Source organism: Pleurodeles waltl, chromosome 9 (genome assembly GCF_031143425.1).
Source record: "Pleurodeles waltl isolate 20211129_DDA chromosome 9, aPleWal1.hap1.20221129, whole genome shotgun sequence".
In the NCBI taxonomy this organism is placed as follows: domain Eukaryota; kingdom Metazoa; phylum Chordata; class Amphibia; order Caudata; family Salamandridae; genus Pleurodeles; species Pleurodeles waltl.
The window spans coordinates 410,347,225-410,364,095 of NC_090448.1; the positions used below are offsets into that span (position 1 = coordinate 410,347,225).

At 44.7% G+C, this 16,871-nt stretch overlaps 1 long non-coding RNA gene across 3 annotated transcripts in view; it reads right to left on the reverse strand.

The window, feature by feature from the left end:
• The window catches only part of LOC138259422 (uncharacterized), a 380,592-nt gene extending 380,526 nt beyond the window's left edge, over window positions 1-66 (reverse strand). Inside the window, exon 1 of one of the 3 annotated variants that reach the window (XR_011198720.1) lies at window positions 3-65. This is a non-coding gene — a long non-coding RNA (uncharacterized lncRNA). Of the gene's footprint in view, window positions 1-2 lie in introns of all 3 variants that reach the window. The other 2 variants (XR_011198721.1, XR_011198718.1) reach the window with 2 other exon arrangements.
• Between the last annotated feature and the right edge of the window lie 16,805 nt (window positions 67-16,871).

The following is a 16,871-nucleotide window of genomic DNA, read 5'->3' on the forward strand; positions in this document are numbered from 1 at the left end:
ACCTCTCGAACGCCGAGCTGCAAAGAAGGACGAGTAAATGGCGACCACCAATTATATAGCCAAGTGCAGGGCATGCTGGGAAGGATGTACTTTTTTTTTCTTTTTTTCTTGCAATTGGGCGTGGCTTGAAAAAGTGGGGGAGTTTCAAAGTAAAGTATATTTTTAGAGGCACGTGACGGTGTCAGGGAAAATATGTGAACGCGCACACAGATTTAAAAGAAGTTTACCCAGCGTGGCAGAGCGCCATGGGAGCCAGGAGAGTAGGGTTAGACGCCCCCGGCCCCTCCCCCCCCCCCCCCCGAATACCGCTAAAGCACTCTTAATTAATTTATTTACATGAGTGTGTGAGAGGACACGGTAAGACTCATTTAAACCTTGCATTGACCGGTGTTGGTTTAGGGGAGTATTTGCCGTAAAATAGAGGATGCGTCATTGCAGCCAGAGCTGCCATTTTGAAAGTGAGGAAGTAGGAACGAGTTTTTAGTCCCTGCGTCGGTACAACGTCATGTAGACAAAATACACAATTTCCCCTTGCTTAAAAAATGTGACCTTGTGTCGTGTAACTGGTGCTCACGTAAAGCTTTCCAATGCCATTGGGCGAGTTAAACCATTTTAAAACCTATATCAAGATGCCTCCTTTGTGTGCAAGCATGGCAACCATGGGAGAGTAAAAACGATGCCCCCTGGTTTCTCCTGATCCGTCCTATATTATGCTCCCTCCTTCCCATCTCTCTTCTTCACTCCTCGCTCCTACTTCATCTTCTTCACGTCACCCTCCCTTTCTCTCCAACATCTCCTTTTTGTTGCACCTTACACTTTCCCATAATTTCCTGTTTTGTGTAATCCGCTTTCCAGCTACCCTTTTCTCAGCTTCTCTACTTCTCACTCTTCCCTTCTCTCCTTTATCACACGACCTTCCCCTGCCTCTCTTTTTCCACACATCGTCTACCAACAATTCTCCTCTTCTAACCCTTACTTCTATTTTCATTTTATTTATTTCTACCGCTATTTTACTCCTCTTTCCTCTTGCGGGGACAAGGAAATAAGAATAGAACTATGATACTTGAGTGATAGGTGAAGCTGGAGACCATGATGGGTCTGATAATAGTGTGAAGGCTGGAAATTGACACAATAGGTGGCCCAAAGACACCTGATGAATAGAATTAGCCTTAAACCTGGAGATCTAACGTTGCTAGTGAATGAAGAATGGTTATCCAATGGCTAAACGAGAAGTGGCCAGCAGCCGTTGACTACTGCCATATTTCTATGGGACACAAAAAAGATTTCAATAAGATTATCCTTGCTACCCAATCCCCCCATCCCTCTATCAAGGACCATCGTCTTTCATTGCAATTTGATTTGGGTTGCATATAATTTCAGGTAATTTTCTGTGATGGTTTTGGTCAAGTTAAATGTCAAAATATAATTTCATGTTATGTCGCCATCATGCAAATTAGCATGTTTTAAACCTGCAAAATCCCACCCCTTCTGTCGGTCGTAGAATTTTGGCAACTAATCTTGGATTCATTATTGGAAGGAATAAAATGGGGACTCCTCCCATTTTTTAAAGAGGTAATTTGAATTTTTGATGAAGAAGGCAATGTTTGCAGAAGGTGGGGAGTCTTTTTAAGAAATTCAGGTAAAGTTTGTTTCTTGTTCTCTTGTTGCACCCATAAGATGAATAGCACATTTTGCGCAGTTTTTCAGAATTTTTTGACTTCCTGTTGAAATATTTTTTGATGTTTACGAGTTCTTAACTCACGTTTGTGTAGTTATAATTATTTTTTATTTTAATTTTTCATTTCCCATAACTTTAATTTTGAAAAAAAAAAACACTTTTCCTCTTTGATAATAAAGTGTTCGCGGGGTCTGTTTCTGTACATCCTTTGCATACTCTTGCCATCTAGTGATGAGTCCATACATTGCAGGTTGATTTTCTTCAAAGACGTTTCAAGATACTCCTCCCTTAGTCAACAGTGCTCATGGACTTCGGCTCCATCCTTAGATTGTTTTTGCAGCCATCGGGTTCAAACATGAAAAGGAACAGCTCCAAGCCCGTTGCATTTCTGCGGATAAGCATTAGACCTTGCATCGTCTCATCAATTTCAGAAAAACAAAAATTAATTTCAAACCATATTTTAACATGTGCAATCGAAATACATCGAAGAATTGAATAAAACACCACCTACTACCCACTTCCTATTCTCACTGCTGCAATAGAATATATATGCAAATAGAGAACGTTCATCACTTTTTTCACTCCCAGTTATTAAAGCTTTTATGGAAAGGTTCAAACGAATAATATAATAATTAGTACTCACACGGAAAATGGGCCCACCGTTTGAAACTTTACACTCAGTGAACTTATAATTTTAACACAGAGAAATGCTTTCTTAATAGCTATTACCTCTTTACGAAGTTAGTGAGTTTTGTGCACTCACTATTAAAGACCTTTTATGCAAGTTCATAAAGACTGGTTAGTTTTAAGAACTAACCGAAAGTTTTACTGCTAGATGGATTGTGTGAAGTATCCTAAAAGGATACATAATATACCTTCCAGGGCTCATTAAACGTCTGAAAAGGGTGCAATTATGATGTCTGTAGGAAACGTTCTCATAGTTGAAATATGAAAAGCAGTACCTTTTGCAACACCACACACCTTCACTAAACATATACTAGTATAACAATGGGTCAAACAGTATTACAAACACTGTTTAAAAAATCTTTCACATAGCCCACTAACGACAGCTGGGAGGATACTGCTTTACAACCTGTCTCCAGCATATGTACCTACAGAAACAGATGCCACAAACATAAAATGTTAAATGCCCTTTAGGCATCTGTTCATAGCGTGTAGTGCTGTAGAGTCACATGCACACTCCCCACTGGTGTAAGGATTCTGCCATACTGCTACTAGACGTAATTGATGAGGGCTTCTTACATCAGTATAGGACAAAAACTCTTTAACACTTACCATATTTAGGGCCTGATTTAGTTTTCAGCAGACAGGTTTGCCACACGAGTGGGGTAAGTCCTATGTTACCTTTCTTTAAGGAGCAGAAGAGTAACTATCTATATTGCAGACCACTTTCTTTGCTCCTTCTTGATCCTTTGTGAGAGCTGTCATTAAACATTGGACACTACTATGACCCTGTGTCCTTATTATTAATACTATTGGTGTACATTATTGGACTGGCGATTGTCTACACTATACACATTTTTTTGGACATGTTTGACTCGTGATTTAAGATTATTTTGACAATTTGAATTGACTAACAATATTCCACATAGTTATGGTGATTACCTGTGTCCTCATACTTAGGACTTTCTGTTACTGGACTTGCTTGGGCCATGATTTAAGTTTGTCCTGAATAGTTTGAATGGATTTATAATCCTTGAGATATTTATACTTGTTATGTATGACATGTCATCTATATCTATACTTAGTTGACTATACAAGCCTGGACCACTGATGCTTATCGCTATCCCGATGGGGCCCATCCTTTAATACAAGGAGGGTAAGGATTCATCCTCTGAATTGAGAGGAGTCTGTTTGATTTATATTTCACGTGTGATACACTGCACATTAGGGTTTCTCACTGGAATGAGCTCACTGTGCATATGGTTATATTAATATTTTAAGTCTGTTTTTTTGCTCTTTGTAGGTTTTTATGGTACAAAGAAATCCCGTATTGGGTGTGGATTAGGTACGTTTTTTGGTCCTGAGGAATCGTACCGATCTTAACAGACATTTTTTGCGAGAAACATGTTGACCCCGATGATAGAAGTATAGTTAGTTCTGTACTCTAACTCTCCACATTCCCCCAATTCAGGGACTGACAGTTTTTTTGTTTCTGAGGGTGGACTAGACATTACTTCTAATCCTTTCCCACACTCTGTTTTTAATCATGACAGGGGTCTGGGTTGATTAAATACGATATTTCCAGACCTCTAGCCATTTTTATTTTCACATACCCATATACCAATCCCACATACTAGCACTCAGCTACCGGCATTCTTTACACTAAAAAGATCTCCGGCAAAGAGCCCCCACGAAGGGCCCGTCAGGCATTGCAGTGCCAGCCTGACGAGGAGCAAAAGCCCAATGATGAAGCATGTCACCATTTGGTGAGTGAGGGCTCTTGTTATAATAAGAGCAGACTCATAGACTCTATTACTTACTGTATAGATTTGTACTAGTCTATTGGCTGGAACTGTGTACTTTTAGTTTTTTTACAGCTGATTATCACCTGACTTGAGTAGGTGGTAAGTTGCACGTGCAAAATGTCAGTTCTCCGAATATTTGCAATTAGCGAATGTTTGATACATTTGTGTAGCGATTCCTTATTTGGAAATTGCTAAATGCGATTCCATATTTGGAGGCGCAATTTTAGGGATTCACAAATATTCTGAATCCCTAAAATTGTACATTGAATGCCTACCATACATCATAAAAGCCTCTTTAGCATTCGCATATGGCCACATTTAGCGATTCGCATCATTTGCAAATGCAAATAGGCTTGAAACATCTGACCCCATATTCCTTATCTCATCTGTGTGCTTCTTCCCACCCTACACATTGCTTTAAAGCCTCACTTTCCTGTTGGTTTTCATTAGCAAAATTAATAGCTCCCGAAGCCATTACCTGTTGATTTGGCAGTGCGTGTTACTGATTTACTGTCTCCCCTTGTAACCCCTTTGCCAAACCCCCATGTAGTGTCACTCATGAAACATGATCTTATCTTTGTGGCCAGCTTGACGGTTATTTGTCCAGTTCACCTGCCTGCATCAGGAGCCAGACTTAAATCGAACGTTGTTTTGCACTTTAAAACGGGCTTTGTTTTGAGTTGATTTGTAGTTGCACGGCTGTGCGCCTTTTTAAATCTGAGAGGTGCTGTGTCGGAAGAGACGAGGCACTGGTGTATTTATGTTGGTATCATTTACAAAAACTTACAGATGTCCCATGTAACACATGGGTTCCACTTTCATGTGCACTGGCCCCATGCATAATTGAGGGAAGGAGCATCTGCGTAGGCACAGAAGCAGAAGGTTAACAAATGCGCTGCTTATGGCGATCCCAAACAGTGGCTTCCATGTTTAACACCTTGGTGGTCTCTCAATCCCATGGAGCAGCGTCATCTGAATTTTGGGGGCCATTGGCAATGCATATTTTGGTTATCCTTGGATAAAATACATTTTAATTTTATTACCCATTTGTAGCCCACAAGATTGCAAACGATGCTACAGTATGACCAGGCGTGCAACGCCCATTAGGCTGAAAGGGCTTCAGCCACTCCCGTCGTGTGCCGTGGCCCAGATTGAAGCTGGGATGATGTCTGTCCCAGTAAGCCTGTGCGAAGAAGGGCTGTAGGAGAAGCATAAAAAAAAAAAAAAAAATTCCAGACACCTTCGACTTATCTTGCTGCTGCATTGTCCTCAAAGGAGGCCATAGGGGTCACAGGTGATTTACAACTCCCAGGAGACACGAGGGTTCTCAATGTGCAAGGCAATAATCACAATTTAAAGGTAGACAATGCTTGCCCATTACACTGGTATATGGTGTGGCATCTGATCTTCAAAGGTAATCTCTGGCACCTTACTCTGCATCCGAGCAAATGAGGCGGAAATCGCAAATTGTCTTGAGTTAAAATTGTTTTTGTTTAGCGCTTACTACTACTGCGGAGTAATGAGTTCTGAATAAATGCTAAAACGTGATTTAAATACAGTGACCATCGGACAGTCCAGATGTTTCTACCAATAGCATATTTAATTGGTGGAGGAGGGTAGGGAATGGGTTGTGGTTTTGATTCTAAAAATGATAAATAGTGATTAAAACATAAGAACATGCAAAATGATGTTGGCAAAATAGGGGTGGAGTGGGTTGATAGCAAAGATGGTCGGTGGGTACAACTCCCAAGCCTCTAGATAAAATGTTCCTGGCTGCCTGGAGTATTTTATTTGTGCAGTTTCATTTAGAGCAAACCCAGTCCAAAGGCATCAGGGTGCTTTACATGAGCACCAGATTACATTACACAAAAACTGATTTTTTTTAGGCACATGGAGATTAAGGTGGTCATTATGACATTGGCGGTGACTGTTAAAGTGGCGTTAATACTGCCAACAGCCTAGTGGTAATTACCGACAAGTTTTGACTTGGCGGTGATACCTCCCATAGACAGCCAATGTACCTCACCAGCTGCCAGGGCGTTAACTCCACTGACCACGGGGTAGCCATCAACAGCCAGGCGGAAGCCAAGGGTCCGCCCACCATATTATGACATAGCAAACCACCAGGATTTCTGGGGCGGTACCAACGCCATCAAAAGCCTGGCGGAAACACTGCACAGACAACGAAAGACTCACCAACAGGGACACAGAAGATTCAGCCGCCATGGAACCGGAACTTCAAGTCTTCCCCATGCTCTACTATGCTATGGCCGTCCTGGAACACCAACACCGTCTTATTTCCTGGCGGGGGTCTTGGCAATGCTCTCTGTCTTCTGCCTGGATCGCAGGGACCGTTTCCGGGGTGGTTCTCCTTCTGCAGGGGGTGGAGTGCTGGTGGCCTGTTGTTACAGTGGCAGGGCCTCCTGTCCACTAGCGCTGGCGGAGGTAGAAGGCTGTTCCTCAGTTTGGCTAGTGTCAAGCACCCGTTGTTGTGCCACAGCCTCCCTCATGGTCTCGCACATGTCTGCCAGCACCCCTGCAATGGAGACCAGGATGGTATATATTTTTGTTAGGTCATCCCTGATCCCCAGGTACTGTCCCTCCTGCAGCCGCTGGGTCTCCTGCAGCTTGGCCAGTATCTGGCCCATCGTCTCCTGGGAATGGTTGTATTCTCCCAGGATGTTGGAGAGTGCCTTGTGGAGAGTGGGTTCCCTGAGCCTGTCCTCCCCCTGTCCCATAGCAGTCCTCCCAGCTTCCCCGTTGTCTTGTGTCTCTGTCCCCTGAACCGTGTGCCCACTGCCACTGACCCCAGGTCCATGGTCGTCCTGGGTTTGTGGGGTTGCCTGGGGTCCCTGTAGTGGTGGACACACTGCTGATTGACGTGTTCTGGGGACAGTGGTATGGGCCCTCTGGGTGGGTGCTGTGGTGGTGTTTCCTGAGGTGGGAGGCTCTGTGGTGGGTTGGGACTGTGCCTGGGTACCCGACTGTCCGGAGGTCCCGGATGGGCCAGGTTGATCATCGAGATCCAGGCGTGCAGAGCTGCTGTCATCACTGTGGGCCTTTTCTGTGGGGTGACTGGATGTAGCTGGCACCTCCTCTCCGGTGACGTTGACTATGGGTCCTGTGGAGATGCAAATGCAGTGTTAGTGTATCTGCGTGGGCCATATTGTGCATGGGTGTGTCTCCCTCTATGATTGTGATTTCCCTGTCAGCTTGGCCTTATGTGAGTGGTGATTTACTGGGCATGCTGTGGTGATGGGTGTCTATGCAGGTCTGTGATGGGGGTCCATGCATTGGTGTTGCATGCAGGGCTTGGTATTGGGATGGGTGGGTTGTGATGGTGGGGTATATGTGAGGTGATGGAGTGATGGGAGTGAGGGTAAGGGTGGGGGTATGTGATGGCATGCAGGTAGGGTGGGGATATTATAGTAAAGATATGACTTACCAGAGTCCAGTCCTTCTGCTACTCCTGCGAGGCCCTCAGGATGCATTATCGCCAAGACTTGCTCCTCCCATGTTGTTAGTTGTGGGGGAGGAGGTGGGGGTCCACCGCCAGTCCTCTGTACTGCTACCTGGTGGTCTTGCAACCATGGAACGCACCTTCCCCCGTAGGTCGTTCCACCTCTTGCTGATGTCATCCCTTGTTCTGGGGTACTGTCTCACAGCGTTGACCCTGTCCACTATTCTCCGCCATAGCTCCATCTTCCTAGCTATAGATGTCTGCTGCCCCTGTGATCCGAAAAGCTGTGGCTCTACCCAGATGATTTCCTCCACCATGACCCGCAACTCCTCATCTGTGAAATTGGGGTGCCTTTGTGGAGACATGGGTGTTGTGTGGTGTGTGTTGTGCAGTGGGTATTGTATAATGTGGTGGGGCATGGGGTGCGTGACGTATGGATGGGTGTGGTGTGTGTAGTTGTTGCTGTGATTTGCGTGGCTATCTCTTGGCTTTTATTTGTGTTCGTAAAAGGTTGTGTGTAATGTGGGTGTTTTATAGTGCTGTGGGTGGATGTGGTGTGTGTATCAGTGTCAGGTGTGTGGTTTTAGTTTTGGCCAATGTTGTGTTTTTTATATTTGGGTGGCCATTCTGACCGCCCCGGTGTGTACTGGCAATGGTTTACCGCCGTTGAATGTCTGCTGTGGAGATACTTGAGTCATAATGTAGAGGGTGTTGTTTTGTTGGCGTGACGGTATGGGTGCTCGTGCTGACACTTTACCACTTACCTTTGGTCTGGCGTATATGTGTTTGTGGCAGTATTCTGTCAGTTTAGTGTGTGTGCGTCATAGTATGGTGAATGGATGTTCGCCTCCGTGACAGTATGTTGGCGGCTGTCACCGTGGCGGTAAGCGGGATTTACCGCCAATGTCGTAATGAGGCCCTAAGTGATTTGTCCAGGATCACAGGATGTTGAGTTGATGCTGGGATTCAAGCCTTGTTCCCCAGTCCTAAAGTTGGCAGCATAAGCTGTTAGGCCATATATACTCAGCTAGTATTGGCATCAGTCATGGCTGGTGACCTTTGAAAGCGGTGAGGGCATAGTATCACTCAGAAGTTCATCCCTTTTTTGGGAATTTGCCTCACTCATCCTCATTCTATCTCACATTTAGACCTAGATTAACAAATATTTTGCGCTGAGTTTGAGACACAAACCTGTGCAAAATGTTTTTTTAGTTACTTTGCAGCGCAAAACCTGTTTTGCACTGGAACTTGTCTGAAAGTATTGGGGCTGCTTTTGGTTACTCTGCGTTAATGTGGCTTTACATGGGTGTTCCCATGCACGATCCATGGTTTTTGACGAAAAAACCTATCTACTAAAAATAGTAGACAATGTTTTGTGCCAAAAAATAAATAAAGACTACTTGAAAGCAGGTGATAAAAAGGAGAAATGCTTTTATCGCCTAACGTTTCCTATTTTGCTTGTGTACTGCACTGTATAGCACACATCTGAAGTAGGAAAAGTTTGAAAGTTAGTTAAAGCACAGTATTTTGTACTGCAAGTGCATCCTTCCAGGAAAAAACCTATGCTAGACTCACACAGACACTGCTGCACTGAGGTGCAAAGCAGGGCCGAACTGGGAACCCAAAGAAGCCCGTCCGCTACGGCCAGTCCGGCCCTGATGCAAAGTTGTGTGTGTGGCTTTCAGCAGCCTAATTGTGAGCCAGTGAGAGGGGGAGAGAGCTGTATCTCTGTAGATATGGCGATTTACTGCTCTCTTCCTCTCACGCGACACAGTCGTTTTGGGGTGCTCCACTGCATTGTGTGAAATTTTTCATAATCTGGCCATGTTCTTTTCCCCCCACTTACTCTAACTCACATTTTCTCACTTGCTCATTCCCACTCAGAAACGATTGTAGTGAAATATGCATATTTTGGATATATGTGGAAAATTCAGCAACTCCTTAATTATGCTGTAGACCAAAAATTCACAAACATCCTCTGATCTCACTATTTTCTGTTGTTTTATGCAGGGGGACGATTCCGTCGACCCACGGGAGATTTCTTCGGAGCTTCTAGTGCAGAGGAGGCAGACTACCCCCACAGCATGCACCACCAGGAAAACAGTCGAGAAGGCGGCAGGATCAGCGTTACAGAGTTGCAGTAGTCGTCTTTGCTACTTTGTTGCAGTTTTGCAGGCTTCCAGGGCGGTCAGCAGTTGATTCCTTGGCAGAAGGTGAAGAGAGAGATGCAGAGGAACTCGGATGAGGTCTTGCATTCGTTATCTAAGGAATCCCCAGAGACAGAGACCCTAAATAGCCAGAAAAGAGGGTTTGGCTACCTAGGAGAGAGGATAGGCTAGCAACACCTGAAGGAGCCTATCAGAAGGAGTCTCTGACGTCACCTGGTGGCACTGGCCACTCAGAGCAGTCCAGTGTGCCAGCAGCACCTCTGTTTCCAAGATGGCAGAGGTCTGGAGCACACTGGAGGAGCTCTGGGCACCTCCCAGGGGAGGTGCAGGTCAGGGGAGTGGTCACTCCCCTTTCCTTTGTCCAGTTTCGCGCCAGAGCAGGGCTAAGGGGTCCCTGAACCGGTGTAGACTGGCTTATGCAGAAATGGGCACCATGTGTGCCCATGAAAGCATTTCCAGAGGCTGGGGGAGGCTACTCCTCCCCTGCCTTCACACCATTTTCCAAAGGGAGAGGGTGTAACACCCTCTCTCAGAGGAAGTCCTTTGTTCTGCCATCCTGGGCCAAGCCTGGCTGGACCCCAGGAGGGCAGAAACCTGTCTGAGGGGTTGGCAGCAGCAGCAGCTGCAGTGAAACCCCGGGAAAGGCAGTTTGGCAGTACCAGGGTCTGTGCTACAGACCACTGGGATCATGGGATTGTGCCAACTATGCCAGGATGGCATAGAGGGGGTAATTCCATGAATATAGACACGTTAATTGGCCATATTCGGAGTTACCATTGTGAAGCTACATATAGGTAGTGACCTATATGTAGTGCACGCGTGTAATGGTGTCCCCGCACTCACAAAGTCCGGGGAATTGGCCCTGAACAATGTGGGGGCACCTTGGCTAGTGCCAGGGTGCCCTCACACTAAGTAACTTTGCACCTAACCTTTACCAGGTAAAGGTTAGACATATAGGTGACTTATAAGTTACTTAAGTGCAGTGTAAAATGGCTGTGAAATAACGTGGACGTTATTTCACTCAGGCTGCAGTGGCAGGCCTGTGTAAGAATTGTCAGAGCTCCCTATGGGTGGCAAAAGAAATGCTGCAGCCCATAGGGATCTCCTGGAACCCCAATACCCTGGGTACCTCAGTACCATATACTAGGGAATTATAAGGGTGTTCCAGTAAGCCAATGTAAATTGGTAAAATTGGTCACTAGCCTGTTAGTGACAATTTGAAAGAAATGAGAGAGCATAACCACTGAGGTTCTGGTTAGCAGAGCCTCAGTGAGACAGTTAGTCATAACACAGGTAACACATTCAGGCACACTTATGAGCACTGGGGCCCTGGCTGGCAGGATCCCAGTGACACATACAACTAAAACAACATATATACAGTGAAAAATGGGGGTAACATGCCAGGCAAGATGGTACTTTCCTACATAGACCCACACAATGCCTTTCCATCCACAGCCTCCAGCACAGACTATAGTGACAGATGTCTCTCTCCTCGGATGGGGAGCCCACAAGGCCTCTGGTCTCCCAAGGAGACGTCATACCACATCAGTCTCCTTGAGCTCCGTGCAGTGCACCTAGCTCTCAAGGCATTTCTCCCGTCCTTCACCACCAACACCCTGCTTGTCCAGATAGACAATACAACTACCATGTGTTGCCTGAACAAGCAGGGGGAACAAGATCCAGAGTCTTGTCTCGAGAGGCCTAGACAATATGGCACTGGCTCCTAGCCAGGAGGTTGAACATAGTATCAACTCACCTTCCAGGTGCTCAGAATGTACAAGCGGATGCCCTCACCATGACTGGGTGCTCAACAAATATGTTGTTCAAGATATCTTACGTTTGTGGGGCACACCTTCTATCGACCTCTTTGCCACAGAGGAAAACAGAAAATGCTGCAACTTCACTGCCAGGTTTTAGCATCCAGCATCGTTAGGGAATGTTCTGTAGATAGACTGGTCCAACAAATTTCTGTATGCCTTTCCACCAATTCCACTGATCCCAGCATTCCTTCTGAAACTCTCAACGACTTCAGCCAGAATGATCCTCATTGCACCAGAGTGGCCAAGGCAGTGGTGGTTCCCGGACCTCCTTCACTGGTCACTCCGACCACATCCCAGCCTTCCACGCAGGCCAGACCTCCTAACGAAATTCAGAGGTCAGATGAGACACACCAATCTCTCTTCCTTGAGTTTGGCAGCATGGCTCCTGAGTTAGTACAGTATGGACACCTAAATCTTCCACAGGATTGTATGGAAATCCTAAAAGAGACGGAACGGGCATTCACCCATACGGCATATTCCTTTAAATGGAAGAGATTCTGCATATGGTGTTGCTCCAAAATGATAGACCCTGCATCTTGCCAGGAAGGTGTCATTCTTCCATACTTGTTACACCTGGCTAAATCTGGTCTGCAGCTCTCTTCTATGAGGGTCCATCTGGCAGCTCTGACTGCATATAGAAAAGGTCCTTTGCAAACCTCATTCTTTAGGATACCAGTCATCAAAGATTTCCTAGAGGGGTTAAGGAGGGTCTTTCTTCCAGTTAGGCGCCCTTCTCCACTATGGGAGCTTAATGTGGTCCTTTTGCGCCTCATACAAAACCCACTTGAGCCCATACACAAAGCATCTCTCCAACACCTAACTTGGAAAACTGCTTTCCTTGTGGTAATTACATCAACACAAAGGGTTAGCGAGATTCAGGACACAGTATTCCACTCCTCCAATGTAGTGATGCGAACACATCCTAAATTCCTGCCCAAGGTTATCTCTGACTTTCATGTCAACCAGTCAATTTCCTTGCCAAATTTCTTTCAAAACCCATCTACTCCAGCAGAGAGGGCTCTCCACTCTCTAGATGTAAAGAGGGTTTTAAAATTCTACTTAGAAAAGACCAGATCTCTTCAAAAATCTCCATTTTACTTAGATAAGACCAGATCTCTTCGAAAATCTCCACAATCGTTTGTTAATATTGGTCCGGTTTGCACCGGTCTGGCCACCTCCAAACAATTAATCTCTAGATGGATTGTCTCCTGTATTCTATTTTGCCACCAACTAGCTAACAAAAATCTCGCTTGCAGACCAACAGCACATTCTACCAGAGGCAAGTCTGCAAAGACTGCCTTAATGAGGAATGTTCCCTAAGCAGACATCTGTAGAGCTGCAACTTGGAGGTCTATTCACACGTTCACTAAACATTACTGTCTTAACTCTGACACCAGGACAGATGCTCAAGTAGGACATGCGTCTCTCAGTAACCTCTTTGCTTGACACTGTATTTCATTATTGCTCTGTCTACTCCTCCGCGGTTTATGGGATGGGCTTGCTATTCTATTCACCGCTTATGACTATACATGGAAATCCCCTAAGAGAGAAGGAATAGTTTCTTACTTGTAACTCCATTTCTCTCGTAGGGGTATTTCCATGATAGTCATAAGCAACACTCCTTCCTCCGCGGTGGAGTAGACAATATATCTCAGGTTTATCATTACTCTCAGCTAGGACTGCCTGCAAAAAACCTAAAAAGGCCGAGCTCAATGCTCCTGGGTCCTGTCAGCAGGAGGTAACTGCCTCTCTCTAGGCATCATGGGATACTAGAGGACTGGCTGTTCTTAAAGTCACAGTCTCCTTTTTCTTCATTGATAATGGCAGCCTATACACTGTCCTGCACTCCTTCATCATTGTTTTACAATTTAAAAAGTTTTGTGAAGGATTTTTTCTGCTAAATTTTCAACTCATTCATACATTTGAGTGCATGTGCCTAAACTTTGTCCTTTTTAAATAAAATTGGATGAAGAATTTTGGACATTGTAGCCTTTCCTCTAGGCTGCATATGGACTTTCTTAAGTGACTTTGCAGGCCTTCCTGAAGTAAGGTGAACATGAACACTTAAGAAGTTATATTGGAAAAAGTGCTCCGGGGTACCCGCAGGCGGGCGGAACTATTCAACACTTATGACTATCATGGAAATACCCCTACGAAAGAACTGGAGAAACTATTCCTTCTGGAAAATCACTTAATCCCTCTGTGCCTAAAATATATATGTGCGAGATACTAGTGAAAGTGGGTGTTACAAAAAGATTTAATCCACTTATGATTGCAATCTTGCATAATTTTCCTTTATCTCCCATTATGTGCAACACTCAGTTGCTCTCAGTCTAGGTCTTTGCTATGTAAATACCAACACATGCATGTTTTTACATTGTGAACAGGTATACAGCTTATTATTCTCTGTGGATACCCCTTCTTTTTTAACTGTTGGTGACCCCCTTTCAATTTGTGATAGCCAGATAGAAGTCCTCTAAGATTTTCTTTATACCAGTTTATTCTGCATATCTCAAGTCTACTTCTCAATATCTGTGGGCTAATTTTCTTGGGCACTTTGGGAGATTCACCCCACACACATTATCTTGTTCCATGGAAGCATTTTATCATTATGCAGTTAATGCCACTTTTAATCAGAAATGACACTTTTGCAGTAATCCTTTAGTGCTTTCTTTTCTTTGCATTAGACATGCACAGGACTTAATTCGTACCAAACATTTTGCAGATATCTGAAACTCGCAGGTCTGGTGGACACTCTGAGCTCCAGCTGTGCTTGATGCCCCAGGGGAATGTATTGGAGAAGACAAAATTGTAACTTTAATGTGCTAAAGCATCAAAGAACAGGCAGACACATATGCCTTTTCCATGCATTAGCATATTAAACCCAGACCTACTGGTCTTCCAAATGTGCATTCTAGTACTGTCACGGCCCCAGGTGTGCGAAATGGTAGCCCCATCACCACTATTTAGTACTGCCCCCCCTTTGAAGTTGAGATCTAGTTGCACCCCTAAGTATGACACAGCCTTAGTCTGAGGTCTGCAGAAAATTCTGAATTTCATTTGATCTATCCAGATTAATGTTTAATCATTTCTGGATACAGGAACAGTGGCCAGGTGTCAATGTTTTAATTCTTCATTAAGATAATAAAAGAAGGGGGAATAATTATTGATTCAAGTATCTTAATTTCATCTTAGCTTCAACAGAAAAAGGGCCAACACCTGTTTCACGATATGTAGGTCGCTTCATCTGGGCCAATACGTTATTCTTCAATAGCATAAAAAATGATATATGAATTACCACACCCCATAAACAAAAAGTGGCCACAACCAGAAAGCATGGACATCATTTAGGGGTCGCAGTTGTGATCCCTGGCTTGCCTTTTGCTACCCCTGGCCTCGGAAGTGGCAAAATCAGTGCCTGAAACACAGAGGCAGCTAGTTCTAATGGATGTAGGCTAGGGCTCCACTTCCCTGGTTTTCTGTCAATGTTTTATTACACAAATAGTAAATATTATTCACTATTGGTATATTAAATGTTGAGTAAAGGTGCTAGAATATCATAATGTATGGCAGCTAAAGTAAGTAAGAATGCTTTTAAATGTATGATGTATGCATGCTTGTGGTGAGAGCGTTTTTATGTGAGTGTGGGTGATTGTGTGTGCATGTGTAAGCATGTGTGTGTGATTCACATTAAAGGACAAATGGCGTGTGATGTCATTTCCGCTACCTCTGGCATTTCGGTGAATTGACTTGCAAAGGCGAGTGAAGTAAAAGCTGGAAAGAATGTCGTCCTCACGAAGAGGTAATAACATCTTTTCATGAAGACACCAGGGTCAGGGTGCAGATTAATCCCCTAGGCACTTTAATTGAAATAATCCCTACATATAATGGTTCAAACATAGATGCATCCTGGTCCCAGATCGTTTTAAGTGCTATGCAGCGGACCAACCTAGATATCCCTATACTACCTATTGTTTTCCACAGTCTCTGGGTAGAATAAAGATATCACTATTATGCTGGTTACATTATCACGATCACCCAGAAGCTAGTTGAACTCCAGCGCCTGATGAATGTTCTGGTGGATTAAAATTAGCTCAGTAGTTTAAAAATGAACACCTCAAAGACCAGATTATGATGCAAGGCAAACCTATTACAAAGTTCACGTAAAATGCCCAGGGAACTAAAATAGAAAAGGTGAAGATATATATTTACTTTGGACTTGTTTTTAGTTTCTCTACACCTAGTTTCCCCGGGCATTAAATGCACCAGGGTTTGCTTTGACTTAAGCTGCATCAATCACATTTATGGAGGTAAAACGATGGCCACACTGTTGATGGAAATTGCTACTATAACAGTTCCAATGCTTCTATATGGGGGCAGCACCTATTTATGGCAACTCCGTATTGCATGGAATCGATATTTTGGTGACTGTTTTTGAAATTCATGTTTAACTGAAGCTCATCAGTACCAAAATGCCTCTTGAGACTGGAACTGGACTCCATTACTTCCGCACGGTGAGCAGACGGAAAAACGTAACTATATTTGAAGGTTGTGAGCAGCTCCAACATACACATCACATGGCTCAATTTGGTCAACCGTTGTGGTAATCCCACAATTTATGAAATTGTTTTTTACACTAATGGAGCAAAACAGCTGTGAAATCTGGGAAAGGTAAATCAAACTGCGTACTCATGTTTGTCCACGACAACAGCAACCACCCAGCGTCCCCAAACCTCTGTCCCCAGGACACGTCAGTCAACAGTGTGCCTACCTGTATAAGGACCAGAGTCAACACCTCTCAGGCAAGACAAAGAAGGTCCTGGTGTCAGTGGGAATGGGCACACAGTTCAGGGGACACAGGCACAGGGGGCCAGTAGTAAGATATCTGTGCGCCATGGGGTGGCCCAACCCAGGGAACCGACTGCCCAGGAGGCACTGTCACATGTCCTGGGAGCATACCAGAAATCCCAGGACAGAATGGGCCAGGTACTTACTATCTTGCAGGAGAACCAAAGGCTGCAGAAGGAACACCACCAGGAGGTCATGCAGCAGTTGCAGACCCACAATGCCCACATAGCCTCCATTGCAGGGGTGCTCAGTGAAATTGCCACCATCATGCGTGAGTCCACAACACACCTGACGGGCCCCTTCTACTAGCCAGAGTACTGACCAGCCCTCTACATCTGCTGCAGCTAGTGGACTGGAGTACCTGCCACAGGACTCACAGACCACCAGCACCCCTCCCTCTGTAGCAGA